A 13,444-nucleotide genomic window follows, 5' to 3' on the forward strand; every position below is an offset into this window, starting at 1 on the left:
CAAGTACAACCTTTAATTTGAGAGAAATGTCTACGCATAATATGTCTGGAGCACAGCATTGTATGGAAGTCTGTCATGGTCTGTGAGAAAACCGGTAAAGAAGAGAATCGTGGCGTTGTAGATATGGTGCTGTAAAAGGGTGGCTAAAATTAGGGGGACTGAGGAGATAAGAAAAGAGAAAGGTCTCCCTAACAACGATATAAAGGGTTATATGTGTAAATACGGGTTAGAAGAAAGAACATGATGAAAGGACATGTGTTAAGGCATCCGAGAACATCTTCCATGTTACTAAAGCGATCCGCAGTAGTCGTAGAGGGCTTAGACGAGAGAGGTTGGAAGATATACACTATGTGATCAAAAGTGTCCGGACACCCCAAAAACATACGTTTTTCATATTAGGTGCATTGTGCTGCCACCTACTGCCAGATACTTAAAATCAGCGAGCTCAGTAGTCATTAGACATCGTGAGAGAGCAGAATGGGGCGCTCTGCGTAACTCACAGACTTCGAACGTGGTTAGATGTTTGGGTGTCACTTCTGTCATACGTCTTTACGCGAGATTTCCACACTCTTAAAAATCCCTAGCTCCACCTTTTCCGATATGGTTGTGAAGTGGAAACGTAAAGGGACACGTACAGCACAAAAGGGTACAGGCCGACCTGGTCTGTTGACTGACAGAGATCTCCGACGGTTCAAGAGGGTCGAAGTGTGGAATAGGCAGACATCTATCCAGACCATCACACAGGAATTCCAGACTGCATCAGGATCCACTGCAAGTACTATAACAGTTGGGTGAGAGATGAGAAAACTTGGATTTCATGGTCGAGCGGCTGCTCATAAGCCACACATCAAGCTAGTAGATGCCAAACGACGCCTCGCTTGTTGTAAGGAGCGTAAACATTAGACGACTGAACAGTGGAAAAACATTGTGTGGAGTGACGAATCACGGTACACAATGTGGCGGTCCGATGGCATGGTGTGGGTATGGCGAGTGCCCGGTGAACGTCATCTGCCAACGTGTGTAGTGCCAACAGTGAAACTTCCTGGCAGATTAAAACTGTGTGCCCGACCGAGACTCGAACTCGGGACCTTTGCCTTTCGCGGGCAAGTGCTCTACCATCTCAGCTACCGAAGCACGACTCACGCCCCGTACTCACAGCTTTACTTCTGCCAGTATCTTGTCTCCTATCTTCTACCTTCCTACCTTCCAAACAATGTCTCCGCCATATCCTTTCTTTCAGGAGTGCTAGTTCTGCATGGTTCACAAGAGAGCTTCTGTAAAGTTTGGAAGGTAGGAGACAAGATACTGGCAGAAGTAAAGCTGTGAGTACCGGGCGTGAGTCGTGCTTCGGTAGCTCAGATGGTAGTGCACTTGCCCGCGAAAGGCATAGGTCCCGAGTTCGAGTCTCGGTCGGGCACACAGTTTTAATCTGCCAGGAAGTTTCATATCAGCGCACACTCCGCTGCAGAGTGAAAATCTCATTCTGGCCAACAGTGAAGTTCGGAGGCGGTGGTACTATCGTGTGGTCGTGTTTTTTATGGAGGGGGCTTGCACCTCTTGTTGTTTTGCATGGCACTTTCACAGTACACGCCTACATTGATGTTTTAAGCACCTTCATGCTTTCCACTGTTGAAGAGCAATTCGGGGATGGCGATTGCATCTTTCAACGCGATCGAGAACCTGTTCATAATGCACCGCCTGTGACGGAGTGGTTACACGACAATAACATCCCTGTAATGGATGGGCCTGCGCAGAATCCTGACTTGAATCCTATAGAATGCCTTTGGGATGTCTTGAAACGACGACTTCGTACCAGGACTCACCGACTGACATCTATACCTCTCCTAAGTGCAGCACTCTGTGAAGAATGGGCTGCCACTCCCCAATAAACCTTCCAGCACCTGTTTGAACGTATGCGTGCGAGAGTGGAAGCTGTCATCAAGGCTAAGGATGGGCCAACACCATATTTAATTCAGCATTACCGGTGGAGGGCGACACGAACTTGTAACCTTTTCATCACATAGTGTACAACAGGTGAAGTAAAAGATCGTTAATTAATTTCGGCAGATGTCACATGTTATCTTTCACAAATTGTGAATTTAAATTCATTGCATTGACTGCCACTGATTGCATTAAATGAACCAATCATAATTACCAAATTTTCTCCACAAACTTCAGATATAAATTCGTCTTCAAATGAATTAGCTGTCCAAAATACGCTTAACAAAGCACAATATGTAAAGTATAACCTTATAACAACCATCTACATCACTAAGCGACTAACTCATGGTAATCAGATTTCAGTTGCAGGTTGCCTATCTAACGACTTCCAAGGGTAACAAAACTTGATATTTAATATTTCATATAATCATTGACCGAATTTAAAAAATTAAATTGTCGTCATGACCTACCCACTATGAGGTATAATCTTATGTCGAAGGTTTAACACAGAAAGACAAGTATTCCAGTTAGAAGCTGTGTGTTTGTATTGAGGCAACAAACACAGGGCGCACAAATACACAGACTACACTGAGGTGACAAAAGTCGTACTAAAGCTCCTAGCAGCGTGTCGGACCTCCTTTTTCTCGGCGTTGTACAGCAACTCGACGTGGCGTGGACTCAAGTCGTTGGAAGTCCCTCCAGAAAATATTGAACCATGTTGCCTCTATATTCGTCCATAATTGCAGGAGTGTTGCCAGCGCAGCATTTTGTGCACGAACTGTCCCATAAATGTTCGATGGGATTCATGTCAGGTGACCTGGGTGTCCAAATCATTCACTCGGATTGCTCACGAAGTTCTTCTAACCAATATTACGATACTTTTTCTCTCAGATACCGTCCACAAACTGAAGAGAGGAAAAAAAGTTTATCTCCTACTATGTTTTTGTTGTTCGTGCAGTAAAAGTTCGGCATCAGGCACCGCATTTTAATTTTTTTTATCACTAACTCTGCTCGCAACATATTTTGCAGACAGTATCCATATACAGGGTGGTCCATAGATCGTGACCGGGCCAAATATCTCACGAAATAAGCGTCAAACGAAAAAACTACAAAGAATGAAACTTGTCTAGCTTGATGGGGGAAGCCAAATGGCGCTATGGTTGGCCCGCTAGATGGCGGAGCCATAGGTCAAAAGGATATCAGCTGCGTTTTTTAAATAGGAACCACCATTTTTTATTACATATTCGTGTAGTACGTAAAGAAATATTAATGTTTTAGTTGGACAACTTTTTTCGCTTTGTGAGAGATGGCGCTGTAATAGTCACAAACGTATAAGTACATGGTATCACATAACATTCCGCCAGTGCGGACGGTATTTGCTTCGTCATACATTACTCGTGTTAAAATGGACCGTTGACCAATTGCGGAAAAGGTCGATATCGTGTTGATGTATGACTATTGTGATCAAAATGCCCAACGGGCGTGTGCTATGTATGCTGCTCGGTATCCTGGACGATATCATCCAAGTGTCCGGACCGTTCGCCGGATAGTTTGTTACGTTATTTAAGGAAACAGGAAGTATTCAGCAACATGTGAAATGTCAACCACGACCTGCAACAAATGATGATGCTTAAGTAGGTGTTTTAGCAGCTGTCGCGGCTAATCCGCACATCAGTAGCAGACAAATTGCGCGAGAATCGGGAATCTCAAAAACGTCGCTGTTGAGAATGCTACATCAACATCGATTGCACCCGTGCCATATTTCTATGCACCAGGCATTGCATGGCGACGACTTTGAATGTCGTGTACAGTTCTGCCTCTGGGCACAAGAGAAATTACGGGACGATGAAAATTTTTTGCACGCGTTCTATTTAGCGACGAAGCGTCATTCACCAACAGCGGTAACGTAAACCGGCATAATATGCACTAATGGGCAACGCCAAATCCACAATGGCTGCGACAAATGGAACGTCAGCGACCTTGGCGGGTTAATGTATGGTGCGGCATTATGGGAGGAAGGATAATTGGCCCCCATTTTATCGATGGCAGTCTAAATGGTGCAATGTATGCTGATTTTCTACGTAATGTTCTACCTGTGTTGCTACAAGATGTTTCACTGCATGGCAGAATGGCGATGTACTTCCAACATGATGGATGTCCGGCACACAGCTCGCGTGCGGTTGATGCGGTATTGAATAGCATATTTCATGACAAGTGGATTGGTCGTCGAAGCACCATACCATGGCCCGCACGTTCACCAGATCTGACGTCCCCAGATTTCTTTCTGTGGGGACAGTTGAAGGATATTTGCCATCGTGATCCACCGACAACGCCTGGCAACATGCGTCAGCGCATTGTCAATGCATGTGCGAATATTTCGGAAGGCGAACTACTCGCTTTTGGAAGGAATGTCGTTACACGTATTGGCAAATGCATTGACGTTGACGGACATCATTTTGAGCATTTACTGCTTTAATGTGGTATTTACAGGTAATCACGCTGTAACAGCATGCGTTCTCAGAAATGATAAGTTCACAAAGGTACATGTATCACACTGGAACAACCGAAATAAAATGTTCAAACGTATCTGCGTTCTGTGTTTTAATTTTAAAAAAACCTACCTGTTACCAACTGTTCGTCTAAAATTGTGAACCATATGTTTGTGACTATTACAGCGCCATCTATCACAAAGCGAAAACAGTGGTCCAACTAAAACATTAATATTTCTTTACGTACTACACGCCTTTATAATTAAAAAAAATGGGGGTTCCTATTTAAGAAAAACGCTGTTGATATCCGTTTGACCTATGGCAGCGCCATCTAGCGGGCCAACCATAGCGCCATCTGGCTTTCCCCTTCAAGCTAGACAAGCTTCGTTCTTTGTAGTTTTTTCGTTTGACGCTTATTTCGTAAGATATTTGGCTCGGTCACGATCAATGGACTTGGTGTTGACCAGCCGGCATGCCACTTACTGTTTAACTTCCCACTGCACGCCGCCTACACTGGGGGTCCGCAGTTCGTGTATGGATCACTCGGCCGCCCGCCTGCCGTCTCCCTGTGCAGATAAACTTTTTGGCTGCAAACACTGATGCTGCCGCCCGCAGCGAGGCGCATCATCTGCATCTACATGACTGCTCTGCAGCTGACACCTAAGTGCCTTGTAGCGGGTTCTTCATACCATCTTCAGACTATTTCTCTACCGTTCCACATTCTAATAGCACGTGCGAAAAATGAACACTTAAATCTTTCTTTGCGAGCTCTAATTCCTATTATTTTATTACCGTGAGCATATCTATGTAGGATGACGACAGTAAAATATTTTCGCATTCAGAGGAGATAATTGGTGATCGAAATTTCGTGAAACGCTCTCGCCACAACAAAAAATGACATTGTTTTAGGGATTGCTACCTCGAGTCGCGTATCATATCCGTGACACTCTTTCCCCTATTCCGCAATAATGCAAAGCGAGCTGCCCTTCTTTGTATTTTTTTCGATGTAAGGATATCGGACAGAAACAGCAGAGGATGGACAAGCGTAGTGTAGACGGTCTCTTTAGTAAACCTGTTGTATCTTCAAAAAAGAAAAAAATAAATAAATAAATAAATAAAAAAGCTGACTTTGGTTTCCAATCCCCAATTTAGGTTGCTCATAAACGTAATTCTCAGGTACTTAGTCGAACTGTGTGCTTTGTCGTGTACGCGAAATTTAAGGGATTTCTTTTCGTACCCATGTGGATGACCTCACACGTTTCCTTATTCAAAGATATTTACCATTTTTCGCATCGTACAGATATCGCGCTAACTCATTTTGCAGTTGATTTTGATCTTCTTTACTAGACAGTAAATGACAGCATCATCTGCACACAGTTTACGGAGGTGCTTGGATTGTCCCCTAAATCGTTTAATAGATCAGGAACAGCAGAAGACAGTTCTCTTTTACCTGATGATTTTCCGTCTGTTGTTACCCACTGTGATATTTATGGCAGGAAATCACGAGCCCAGTCGCACAACTGAAGCGATACTCCTAAAGCACACAATTTGGCTAGCAGGGTTGCGAGAACGGTGTCAATAGCCTACTGGAAATAAAAAAAATCTGGAATTAATTTTAGATCCATTGTGGACAGCTCTCATTACATCGTGTGACTAAAGAGCTAGTAGTATTTCACAAGAATGATATTTTCTGTGCCGTGTTGACTGTGTCAATAGATCGTTTTCTTCGAGGTAGTTCATAATGTTCGAACGCGTTATATTTTCCAAACTCCTATTACAAACCGACGTCAGTAATATGGGTCTGGAAATAATCGGTTTCCTCCTATTTCGTGTCTTGAGAATCGATGTGACCTGTGCAACTTTCCATTCTTTCGTCGAGCGAGCGGTTGTATGTGATTGCTAATTATGGGGCTATTGCATCAGCATACTCTAAAAGGAACCTAATTGGTATACTATATGTACCTGAACACGTCTTTCTGTTAAGTGATTTAAGCTGTTTCGCTACACCGAGGACATCTACTTCTAAGTTACTACTGTTGGCAACTATTCTCATTACAGTTCCGCGATACTTCCTTCGTATTTTATGGTGAAGTAATTTCGGAAAACCGTGTTTAATAACTTCGCTCTTGTGGGGCTGTCATCGGTGATATTACCATTGGTACGGCGCAGTGAAGACGTTCGTTGTGTCTTGTCACTGTGGCCGAGCGGTTCTAGGCGCTTCAGTCCGGAACCGCGCTGCTGCTACGGTCGCAGGTTCGAATCCTGCCTCGGACATGGATGTATGTGATGTCCTTAGGTTAGTTAGGTTTAAGTAGTTCTAAGCCTAGGGGACTAGTGACCTCAGATGTTAAGTCCCTTAGTGCTTAGAGCCATTTGAATCATTTGTGTCCTGTCACTGGTGTACTTTACATGCGACCAGAATTTCTTTCGATTTTCTGTCAGGTTTCGAAACTAGAGTTTCGCTATGGAAGCTATTAAAAGCATCTCGCAAGGTTCGAATTGCGCGCCTTGGCGCATCCCGCACTGAGTGGCGTAGCTGTCCAGCTTAAGACGACGGATTGTGTTGAGTTTTGTCGTAATTGGGAAGTGACCGACTGCCGCGGAGCTGATACGTCGCTATATCGCTGAAGCGCTGACCACGTAATCTCGCTGCTTGTTGGGCGAGGCGCCACCACATGCGGGCTGTGACAAGAGGCCGCTTGCTAATATAAGCGTGCTTCACAGACCGTGAGCAGTCGGCGCTTTGGGTGCGTTGACTGCCGCATAGCTCCTGCTTGACTGATGTGTTCTGACAAGAAATACACGAATTTATAGAACTACTGCTTTTATAGGGGATCATGGGTCATTCACCTTGTACCTACTCGCCACATCGCTGCAACCATGGCCTGGGTGGACAGCTGAAGGCCCTCCTGATAACCAGCGTAGCTCTACCTGCCACCGCAGAGGCCATTCACCCCCGACTCTTCACATTACATAACTACAGCTACACGAATTCATGTTACTCATATACGTTTTAAAATGCCATATACTCATCTTGCAGTTGGTTGTCTCTCTGGGCTCTTCTGATGTAACCCAAAAAGGAACATTCTTGATTCGCCTACGATCCATTGGTCTGACTGTATGTCCTGTTTATCTACAATTTATCTTCATTAAAACCACAACTGTGTCAACCACTCCTGTCAGTTCCCCAATGCATTTTTTGTTTTGCTGCCTTTTCTTGTAATTTTAATCACGCAGATCCCCTTCACTCATCGGGTTTCGCATCTGTTCTCTCTTTTTTTTTTTTTTAAAAAAAAAAAAGCTTTCTAAGAAGCTTTTCTGTTTTTTTTTTTTTTTCGTCTATCCGATCCCGCCGATGACTTCAGCTGCTCTAAATGCAGAACGTTATGAACCATGTCTAGACTATAACTTCGTTTATTTGCGCCAATTTTAGTATATTATGCTTTATTTTAGCTTTACTGTAATTGATTTTCAAGGTCAACTTTCGAAATAATGTTACGGAATTCTTCCATTCGTCATTCAAGTTTGTCTGCACTAAACACCAGCTGCACAATGTAATCAGCAAAACTAAGGTGGCACAAACATGTTACGTTGATATGCGCTCTTTCTTATCTTTCTCACTGAATAAGCTGGAGCAGCGGCTAACACGCTTGCTCACATTTGGGAAGACTACGGCTTAAATCCGGCTCCAGCCATCCTGATTTAGTTATTTTATAATTTCCCTAAATCGCCTCAGACAAATGCTAGGTTGTTTGTTTTGAAAGGGCACGGCCAATTTCCGTCCACATCCTTGAAACATATCGAGTTTGTGCTCCGTCTCTAATAACCTTGATGTGGATGGTACTTTAATCGCCTAATATTCTTTTCTTTCATTTTATTGTTACTCCCATTTCCACAATCTGAAAACTTCCTCTATGCCTCCTAAGAATACTTTTGGTGATATCATGTACCCTGAATTTCTCACTCACCTGATGAAGTGTACACTGAGGTGACAAAGGTCGTGGGATAGCGACGTCCACTTGTGCAGATGATGGTTATATCGCTTACACAAGGTATAAAAAAGGACAGTGCACAGGCGGGACTATCATTTATACTCAGGTGATTCTGTGAAAGAGTTTTCGACGTAATTGTGATCGCACGACAGGAATTAACAGACTTTGGACGCGGAATTGTAGTTGGAACTAGACGAATAGAACATTCCATTTCGGAAATCGTTAGGGAATTCAATATTCCGAGGTCCATAGCGTAAAGAATGTGTTGAGAATGCCAAATTTCAGGCATTACCTCTCACCAAGGATAAAGTAGTGGCCAACGGCCTTCACTTAATGACCGAGAGCAGAGGCGAGAGGCGTTTGTCTAGAATTGTCGCTGCTAACAAACAAGCAACACTACGTGAAATAACCACAGAAATCAATGTGGGACGTACGACGAACGTGTCCGTTAGGGCAGTGTGGCGAACTCTGGCGTTAATGGGCTATGGCAGCAGACGAGCCACACGAATGCCTCTGCTAACAGCACGACACGGCACGCAGCGTTTCTCCTGGGCTCGTGACCGTATCGCCTGGACCCTAGATAACTGGAAAGCTGTGGCCTGGTCAGATGAGTCCCGATTTGAGTTGGTAAGGGCTGATGGTAGGGTTCGAGGCTGGCACAGACCCCACGAAGCCCGAGTTGTCAACAATGCATTGTGCAAGTTGGTGTTGGCTGCACAGTATTGTGGGGTGCGTTTACATGGAATGGAATGGGTACTTTGGAAATGTTTATGTTCGGCTGCTTAGAGACCATATGCAACCATTCATGGCCTTCACGTTCCCAGACAGCGATGAAATTTTCATGGATGATAACACGCCATATCAGTGGGCCACAGTTGCTCAAGATTGGTTTGAAGAACATTCTGGACGATTCGGGCGAATGACTCCAGATCGCCCGACATGAATCCCATCGAACATTTATGGGATGTAAACGGGAAGTCAGTTTGAGCAAAAAAATCCAACCTGTTATAGAGGCAGAATTGCTCGATGTTTCTGCGGCGGAGGTCCAGTGACTTGTTGAATTCATGCCACGTCGTGTTGCTGCACTACGCCAGGCAGAAGGAGGTCCGACACGATATTAGGAGCTGCCCCATGACTTTTGTCAGTTCAGTGAATATTATTACGTGTATTGTATTGTACGTTAACCGGGGACCTAGAAGCGAAGGAGAGGCTCCGTCCCCGCCGCAGCCGCAGTGGTCCACAACACCACCACGACTACCGCAGTCCACTTCACCCCTCCGCCGCCCCACACCAAACCCAGAGTTACTGTGCGGTTCGGCCCCCGGTGGACCCCCCAGGGAACGTGTCACACCAGACGAGTGTAACCCCTATGTTTGCTTGGTAGAGTAATGGTGGTGTACTCGTACGTGGAGAACATGTTTGCGCAGCAATCGCCGACATAGTGTAACTGAGGCGGAATAAGGGAAACCAGCCCGCATTCGCCGAGGCAGATGGAAAACCGCCTAAAAACCATCCACAGACTGTCCGGTGCACCGGACCTCGATACAAATCCGCCGGGTGGATTCGTGCCGGGGACCAGGCGGTCCTTCCCGCCCGGAAAGCCGTGCGTTAGACCGCAAGGCCAATCGGGCGGGCTTTATTACGTGTACTAACATATCTGGAATCAACTCCCAGTTTTTCAAGGGGTTTTGGTACAGGTTTTGTTGAAGTGAAGTAAAAGCATTGTTAAGACTTATGGCTCAAAAGCTAAATTGTATAATTTATTTCACGAGCTGGAAGTGTATCAAACGAATACAATATTAGAGAAGCACGGTTGGAATTAGTCAACTCGTATATATAGAAAAGTGTTAGTTACTGTTTGTAGGGACATTAAATGGACTGACCATATAGACTCAGTCGAAGGTAATACAGACGGTAGACTTCGGTCATCGGTAGTAAACCTGTACCGTGCAGTTTGTTTACAAAGGAGACTGCTCACAAAATACTCAAGAGAGATCGCCACAGGAGTGCTAAAGGACATAGACAAACAAGGACAACACTGTCACCGGTTTGTTTGACCCATGACGAAGAGCCGCTGATGCTTCAGGATAGCGCAAACTGTCCCGAAAAGGCCCATTTACAAAGTTTCCAAAACCTACGTGATGGATCTAGGACAGCATTGCAATCCCCTACATAACACTACCGCAGGGATCGCGAAGACAAGATGATACTAGTTACAGCGCGCACAAAAGCATTTAATGGGGTTCTTCTCTTTGAACGCATGAAAAATAAGTGATTTTTTCAAGTGAAATAAAAGGTAATGCTAAATCTGATGATACAGTTTTATTCCCTATACTTTTGTCTTCAAGAAATCACTCTTACGTCCATATTGGACGCTCCCTGTAACCGCTGCATCATGTTTAAGGACCCCTTGGTCATCGGTGGAAATTTTCAAGGCCCTTCTACTGGAACTGTAACAATAATATTTTATAGGACATTTTAAATATAAATAGAAGGAGTAAAAACCGCAACACCAAAAAATAATTAATGTACGGTACTGAAATTTCGGAAATACACTTTTCTATGTAACATATTTCATTGATTAATATTACAAGATCACAGGCTAATGTAAGTGCGAGATAAACCATTGCTAATATGAAATGATGGTTCGTTAATAACCAGTGCAACCGACATAATGTTGAATGCAAGCATGCGAATATGCATGCATTATGTGGTACAGGTGCCGGATGTCAGTTTGTGAGATAGACTTCCATGCCTACTGCAATTGGTCAGTCAATACAGGGTCCATTAATGCTGGTTGTGGATGACGCTGGAGTTATCAGTTGATGTCCCATACGTGCTCGACTGCAGACAGACCTGCTGATTGAGCAGACCAAGGCAACATGTCGACACTCTGTAGAGCATGTTGGTTTACAAAAGCGGTATGTGGGCGAAGGTTATCCTGTTGGAAAACACCATCTGGAATGCTGTTCATGAATGGCAGCACAACAAGTCGGATCACCAGGTTGAGGTATAGGTACAATGTGTCTAGCACGCAGACAGGTTGGTTGCAGGCCCTCATCTGACCTCCTCCTAACCAACATACGACCATCACTGGCACCGAGGCAGGACCAGCTTTCATCATAAAACACAACAGACGGCCACCCTGTCCTCTAATGAGCTCTCGCTTGACACCACTGAAGTCGCAAATGGCTGTGGTTTGGGGTCAGTGGAGTGCAGGCTACAGGGCTTCTGGCTCGGAGCTGTCATTCAAGTAACCGATTTGTAGCAGTTGGTTGTGTCACTTTCGTGCCAATTGCTGCTCAAATTGCTGCGCCAGAGCCATACGTCGAACACGACGATCTTCCCTCGCGGTAGTGCCACTTGCCCTTCCGGAGCCAGGTCCTCTTGTGACTGTACATCCCCGTGACCACCTCTGCCAGCAGTCATGTACAGTGGCTACATTCCTGGAAAGTCTTTCTGCAGTTTCGCCGAAGAACATCAAGCCTGCTGCAGCTCTATTACACGACCTCGTTGAAACTCAGTGAGGTGATGATGATGCAGTCTTTGTCGTCTTAAAGGCATTCTCGACTAGCATCAAATCACCACGTCCAGTCTCAAAGGTAATTTACGCTCACCACCATTGCAGCGTGTATTTAAAGCAAAGGGGGTAAGGCGGGTGCAAGGTTGAGATTGATTGGGAGAGTCCTTAGAAAATGTAGTCCATCAACAAAGGAGGTGGCTTACAAAACACTCGTTCGACCTATACTTGAGTACTGCTCATCAGTGTGGGATCCATACCAGGTCGGGATGACAGAGGAGATAGAGAAGATCCAAAGAAGAGCCCTGCGTTTCGTCACAGGGTTATTTGGTAAGCGTGATAGCGTTACGGAGATGTTCAGCAAACTCAAGTGGCAGACTCTGCAAGAGAGGTGCTCTGCATCGCTGTATAGCTTGCTGTCCAGGTTTCGAGAGGGTACGTTGCTGGATGAGATATCGAATATATTGCTTCCCCCTATTTATACCTCCCGAGGAGATCACTAATGTAAAATTAGAGAGATTCGAGGGCGCACGGAGGCTTTCCGGCAGTCGTTCTTCCCGCGAACCATACGCGACTGGTACAGGAAAAGGAGGTAATGACAGTGAAACGTAAAGTGCCCTCCACCACACACCGTTGGGTGGCTTGCGGAGTATAAATGTAGATGTAGATGTACATCCTCACAGTGGCGCTTCTAGTACCACTCTTATGCGACCGGTGCGAAATTTGAATAAACATCATCTTTCAGAGGAAGAAACTCCCCTACCAACTTCCGTTTATGTCGCACAACTTCTGCTTGGTGTTGTGATTTTTTCACGTCAATGTATTTGCTGTCTTATACACAGGATAATTTAAAAACATTAATTTGTAACAACATGGTGACTTTTTGATAAAAAGGTCATTTTCTCCGTGCAAAAGATCGAGACGAAAGCATGCATCGGAAAAAGACTTTTGAAGACAACGCGAAACGATTGCATACGCTGATAAAGAATTTAGTTTAGAATGCTGGCATCAAATTCCGAACAAAATCGTATGCACCGTTCTCAAGACCGAGCGAGGTGGCGCAGTGGTTAGACACTGGACTCGCATTCGGGAGGACGACGGTTCAGTCCCGCGTCCGGCCAATCTGATTTAGGTTCTCCGCGATTTCCCTAAATCACTCCAGGCAAATCCCGGGATGGTTCCTTTGAAAGGGCACGGCCGACTTCTTTCCCCGTCCTTCCCTAATCCGATGACACCGATGACCTCGCTGTCTGGTCTCCATCCCCAAAGCAGCCCCAACCGTTCTCAAGTTAAGTTTTCCGCCAATCTGGAAAATACACTTCGGAGAAAAACGTGTTTTAAGTTTTGGGTTGTATTTTATGAAATTAAGTTAAACATACCTCTAGTCAGCAATCATTGGAACGTACAGCAATACTTCCAGATCCAAAAGGTGCTCGTCTCCAATCACCTTTCGTAGCCATGCTGATCCGGTGGACCTCTTCGGCAGCTTCAATCATTTGCTG

This window comes from Schistocerca americana, chromosome 2 (genome assembly GCF_021461395.2).
Source record: "Schistocerca americana isolate TAMUIC-IGC-003095 chromosome 2, iqSchAmer2.1, whole genome shotgun sequence".
Lineage (NCBI taxonomy): Eukaryota > Metazoa > Arthropoda > Insecta > Orthoptera > Acrididae > Schistocerca > Schistocerca americana.